Consider the following 6,186-nt stretch of genomic DNA (forward strand, 5'->3'; position numbering starts at 1 on the left):
TTGGTCGCCATGGGTTACTGCAGATTTTTCCCCATACGCCCCCAGCTATTATTTCCCAGAAGTGAAGGATGACGATGACAGAGGACGCGCTGCTGCCGGAGAAGAGGAGGTTAAGCAGACCTCAGGAATGGTGACCGTCTGGTACAGACTCATTCAGGAGCCGATGCCGCCACCTTCTGGTCACTTAGAAGACTCAACTGCAGAATTTTAGGACCTAACGCGCAGCCAAATCCTGTGACTTGGTGTGCAAGGTTTTGAAAACATAAACAAACGCAATAGAGTACCCACATTTTTGGTAAAATATAAAAGACGAGGTTGAGCCGATTAAATAGATACCCAACATGCCAAACCTTAAATTTGTGTGCGCCCGTGAGATGGCGACAAACTTGAGCACCCGATATTTTCTATAGGCGACGCTTCAAAAGTCCCCAACAGGTCATCAGTATAGTATACGGAGGAGGTCTGGTAATAGAATTGTTGCTCTCAGACCACCGTGTGCGGCGATATGTAGCGTGTATTGCAATCCATGTTTTCATGAGTAGGCGTGTTAACGTACGCACATGTCTATATGGGGGGCCCTCAATTTTATTTTTTTGGGGGGGTAGAATGTTATGTGCTTGGGTGTCAATTTATTTCTTTGTAATTACATTTTTTTTTTAACTTAAAGTCCCGTATGTGATGACTTTTAGGTGACAGGTTCTCTTTTTTGAGACATCCAGGGTCTAAAAGGCCCCTCATGTCTCCTCTGGATGTATTGCAATGCGGACCGCATCACATTACATTGCTTCTCAGCTGTGCTAGCTGAAAAAGTGGCAGATTGTATTTTTAAAAATATTTTTGTATATTTTATAATAAAAATGCATTTCAACATACAGTGTGTATATATATACAGTTGTGTTCACAATAATATCAGTGTGATGAAAAAAGTGAATAAAGCTGCAAATCCTTCTAATCCTTTTATTTCCATCCACACAAATGCATTGGGAACACGACACATTCTATTCCAAATCACAGCATGAAGAAAAATACATCAAATTTGTGTTGTTCCTCTAAAAAAATGGAAGAAAAGTGAATATTAGACGGTTCAAAAAAATGGCCGTGTTTGTATTCTTCTTTACAAACTCCAACATTCACTATATAAACTGAGAAATGTTTGAAGATTTTGCTTTCCTTTGAATGACTTCATGAATATTTGGTTGTAGTCGCACTGTTTCTGAGAACTGCTGTACATCTGTGTTGCATGGAGTCCCCCAACTTCTGGCCCCTGTGATCAGGTATTCCAGCCCAGGATGATTGGACCACATTCCACAGTTCTTCTCTATTTCTTGGTTTGGCCTCAGAAACGGCATTTTTGATGTCACCCCACAAGTTTTCTATTGGATGAAGATCCGGGGATTGGGCTGGCCACTCCATAACGTCCATCTTGTTGGTCTGGAACCAAGATGTTGCCCGTTTACTGGTGTGTTTGGGGTCGTTGTCTTGTTGGAACACCCATTTCAAGGGCATTTCCCCTTCAGCATAAGGCAGCATGACCTCTTCAAGTATTCTGATGGATTCAAACTGATCCATGATCCCTGGTATGCGATAAATAGGCCCAACACCGTAGTATGAGAAACATCCCCATATCATGATGCTTGCACCACCATGCTTCACGGTCTTCACAGTGTACTGTGGCTTGAATTCAGTGTTTGGGGGTCGTCTGACAAACTGTCTCCGCCCACTAGACCCAAAAAGAACAATCTTACTTCCATCAGTCCACAAAATGTTGCCCCATTTCTCTTTAGGCCGGTCAATGTGCTCTTTGGCAGATTGTAACCTCTTCAGCACACGTCTTTTTCCCAACAGTGGGACTTTGCGGGGACTTCTTGCAGATAGCTTGGCTTCACATCGGCGTCTTCTAATTGTAACAGTCCTCACAGGGAACGTCACACCTTCTTTCATCTTCCTGGAGCTGATTGTTGGCTGAGTCCTCACAGGGAACGTCACACCTTCTTTCATCTTCCTGGAGCTGATTGTTGGCTGAGTCCGCCCCATTTTGGCTATTCTTCTATCCATTCCAATGGTAGTTTTTCGCTTTCTTCCGCGTCTTTCAGGTTTTGGTTGCCATTTTAAAGCATTTGCCATCATTTTAGCTGAGCAGCCGATCATTTTATGCACTTCTTTATATGTTTTCCCCCCTCCAATCAACTTTTTAATCACGGTACGCTGTTCTTCTGAACAATGTCTGGAACGACTCATTTTCCTCAGAATTTCAGAGAGAAATGCACTGTAACCAGCATGTCCAACATTTGCTGCCTTCCTTCCTTAAATAAGGGCAATAATTGCCACCTGTTTATCAAAGAATGAATGACGTCACTAATAGAACTCCACACGGCTATTATTGTGAACACGCCCCTCAATGAGTGATTCAATGACACAGAATCAGCAGCATGCATGTCATGACTGTCGGGTCTGTTGGATTTCTATGACTCTACTACACCTGCTAGGAAATTATCTGCCATGTAGAAATATCATTTCCACCAAAAACAGTGATTGATCCGGTTAGTGATGTCTGACGGCTAGTATTTTCAACACAAATGTATATATATAGATAGATTAAAAAAATATATATATATAAATATACACATTTTAAAATATATTGAATACGGCCAAAATTGTAGCATTTCATATATATGTCAATATATTTGGGAAGAATATTTTTTAAATATATTTTTCCTCCATATGGGTGGTAATGCAGACACAGTGCCGGGGTCACAGGTGATGTCATTGACCATATAAGGTCATGACCATATATGGTAAACGATAGCGCCAAGGATCACCTGAACTGTGATTACAAAACCGCGGCACCGGGGATCTGTCATTCAGTGGTGAGAGCGCGGCCGGCCTCGGGTCATCATCGAATCGCTAGGTGACGCAATGAACAAAAAATCGACATCAGTGGACATTACTGACACGACAGGGCCCTTAGATTGTACGCTCCTCGGGGGCGGGGACTGATGTGAATGTATAATATATATGTAAAGCGCTGCATAAACTGACGGCGCTATACAAGTACCTGAAATAAATAATGTGGCCCTATACTCACTCCCTGGTGGGGGGATGGATATTTGCCCCCCCCCTCCCCTTATGATAAAGGGGGATTCCACATTGCTCCCTTAAGTCCCCCCCAAATAAACCCCACATCTCTTTTGGGGGACCATAGGTTGGGGAGGAGAGCCTCCAGCCAGGTATTCCTCAATGTTGATAAAGGATGTGGCCTATGGCAATAATAAAAGTGGGGGAGGGGAGGGGGGGTGCATGCTCGCTACCCTTCCATTGGCGGCCACCATGGCTACATAACTGGATAAGGGTCTAGGGAAGAACAGGACACAATCCACCGCACACCAACACGGCCCGAGTGCAGGATCAGGGAACATGGCTTCAGCCCGGCTCCAGGCCACGCCATGACATGGTTTTCCCCACCCACAGGGTGTACCCCATGATGCAGCCCAAGAGTGGAAGTCACCTTTTGGACGTCTTTCTAGAGCAGGGATCAACAAACTGCAGCCCGAGGGCCAGGTATGGGCCTTTGCTTCCCTTTATCCTATCCGGCCCTTAGGGCACTATTCCTCCCACTGACACCAATGATGGGGCACTATTCCTCCCACTGACACCAATGATGGGACACTATTCCTCCCACTGACACCAATGATGGGGCACTATTCCTCCCACTGACACCAATGATGGGACACTATTCCTCCCACTGATACCAATGATGGGGCACTATTCCTCCCACTGATACCAATGATGGGGCACTATTCCTCCCACTGACACCAATGATGGGGCACTATTCCTCCCACTGATACCAATGATGGGGCACTATTCCTCCCACTGACACCAATGATGGGACACTATTCCTCCCACTGACACCAATGATGGGGCACTATTCCTCCCACTGACACCAATGATGGGGTACTATTCCTCCCACTGACATCAATGATGGGACACTATTCATCCCACTGACACCAATGATGGGGCACTATTCCTCCCACTGACACCAATGATGGGGCAACACATTTTTACCCTTCTCCTAATTGTGTCCCCAGTGATACCCCCCCTTCCCCTCAAATCCTACCCCCAGCAAAAACCCCATCCCCAAAACAATCCCTCCTCCCAGCACAAATCCTCTCCCCCAATTACCCCCCTTCTCAGCACAAATCTTCATCTCTCTACCACAAACCCCCTCCCAGCATAAATATTCTCCCCCCCACCACAAATTCTCACCCCCCAATCACCCCTTCCAACACAAATGCTCTCCCCCAAAAACTCCCTTCTCAGTACAAATCTTTATCCCCCTAGCACAAACCCCCTCCCCCAAAAAAATCCCTCCTCCCAGCATAAATCTTCTCCTCCCCAAATTCCCCCTCCCATCACGAATCCCCCCCATGTTCCCCTTACTACAACAAATTTTTACCCTCCTCCTAATTGTGTCCCCAGTGATGTCCCCCCTTCCCCTCAAATCCACCCCCCCCCTCCAAAATCACCCTCAGCAAAAATCTTCCGTCCCCAAATCCCACTAGGGGGCTCCTCTTCTTCTTCACACGCCAGAGCTGCTTTGGTAGACCTTACTGGGGGCACGTGCCCTGGGTGTCCGGAGCCAGCAATGCCATTGGCTGCTTAACCTCCGCCCCCCACACACACATTTCTGTCTGCTGGGACAGGAGCTGTCTAGGGGTGAGGTGGCCCCTGAGGAAGGGGGAGGAGTTCCGACCAATAAAACGTGTTCCTTTGTTTATAATGTTTTCTGTGTAATCTTACATGGGACTCTGGAATCTCGGATCCATGCAGATTGTTATTTCCCTGCTGGAAATTTTCCCTCACTTTCCGTCTGCTAAAGCCATTGTCACTGGGGAAAGTGAGGGACACAAAACAAAAAAAAGGAAAAATAAAGGAAAGGAACAAAAAGGGAAAAAAAAGGAAGAGAAAAAGGGGGGGGGGAAAATGGAAAGAAAAAAGAGAAAAAAAGTGTTGAATTGATATATACATTAAAGCAAGCAATATGGCCGGATATAAAACCATAGCGGCTTCCTATCATGGCGCAAAGAGGAGGAGCCAAGAGTGTTGGCGGGGAACCCGAGAAGAGGAGGGAGGAGGAAAGAGTGCCGTCAGTGGCCCCGAGGAGAGCAGGAGCAGGGCCACACAGTACAGAGCAGGTAAAACACATCATGTTTGTTATTTTAAAAAAATACAGTTTTGACTTTACAGTCACTTTACTTCTTTCTTGTGAAGAACGGATGTTCAGGGAAGCAGAACTGAAAGAGCAGGAGCTAAGAGCATTGAAAGTTGTAAATTGTAAGGGCTGGAGTGGTTTAATACCACTTTACACATGAAGAGCGATGCTCAGTGCTGTGCTGATTGGAAATGACTTACATGTAAAGAAAAAAGAAAAAAGGGAAAAAAAGCAAAGGAAAAAAAAAAAGAAAAAAAATGGAAAGAAAAAGGAACAAAAAGGAAAAGAAGAGGGGAAAAGGGGGAAAAAAGGAAAAAAAAAAGAGGAAAGAAAGAAAGAAAAAAAATGGAAAGAAAAAGAAAAAAATGGTAAGCAAAAAGGAAAAAAAAACAAAAGGAAAAAAAAGGAAAAGAAGAGAAAAAAAGAAAAAAATGGAAAGAAAAAAGGAAAAAAAAGCAAAGGAAAAAAAAAAGAAAAAAAAAATGGAAAGAAAAAGGAACAAAAAAAGAGAAAAAAATGGAGAAAGGGGAAAAAAAGACGAAAGAAAGAAAAAAAAAAAAGGAAAAAAAATGGAAAGAAAAAAGGAAAAAAAACCAAAAGGAACAAAAAGGAAAAGAAGAGAAAAAAAGAAAAAAATGGAAAGAAAAAAGGAAAAAAAAGCAAAGGAAAAAAAAAAGAAAAAAAAAATGGAAAGAAAAAGGAACAAAAAAGAGAAAAAAATGGAGAAAGGGGAAAAAAAGACGAAAGAAAGAAAAAAAAAAAGGGAAAAAAATGGAAAGAAAAAAGGAAAAAAAAGCAAAGGAAAAGAAAAAGAAAAAAAATGGAAAGAAAAAGGAACAAAAAGGGAAAAAAGAAGAGGGGGAAAAAGGAAAAAAAAGCAAAGGAAAAAAAAATGGAAAGAAAATTGGAAAAAAAACAAAAGGAAATTAAAAGGAAAAGAAAAAGGAACAAAAAGGAAAAAAAAGGAAAAGAGGAAA

General features: G+C 43.1%; 1 long non-coding RNA gene across 1 annotated transcript in view; it reads left to right on the forward strand.

The window, feature by feature from the left end:
- Positions 1–952, forward strand: part of LOC149435697 (uncharacterized) — an 11,710-nt gene extending 10,758 nt beyond the window's left edge. Inside the window, exon 4 of the long non-coding RNA XR_016308373.1 lies at positions 1–952. This exon is cut by the window's left edge and continues 80 nt beyond it. This is a non-coding gene — a long non-coding RNA (uncharacterized LOC149435697).
- The last annotated feature ends 5,234 nt before the right edge of the window (positions 953–6,186 follow it).

Source organism: Staurois parvus, unplaced genomic scaffold (assembly GCF_062004578.1).
Source record: "Staurois parvus isolate SC_StPar_1 unplaced genomic scaffold, SC_StPar_1.0 ptg001480l, whole genome shotgun sequence".
NCBI classification, from domain to species: domain Eukaryota; kingdom Metazoa; phylum Chordata; class Amphibia; order Anura; family Ranidae; genus Staurois; species Staurois parvus.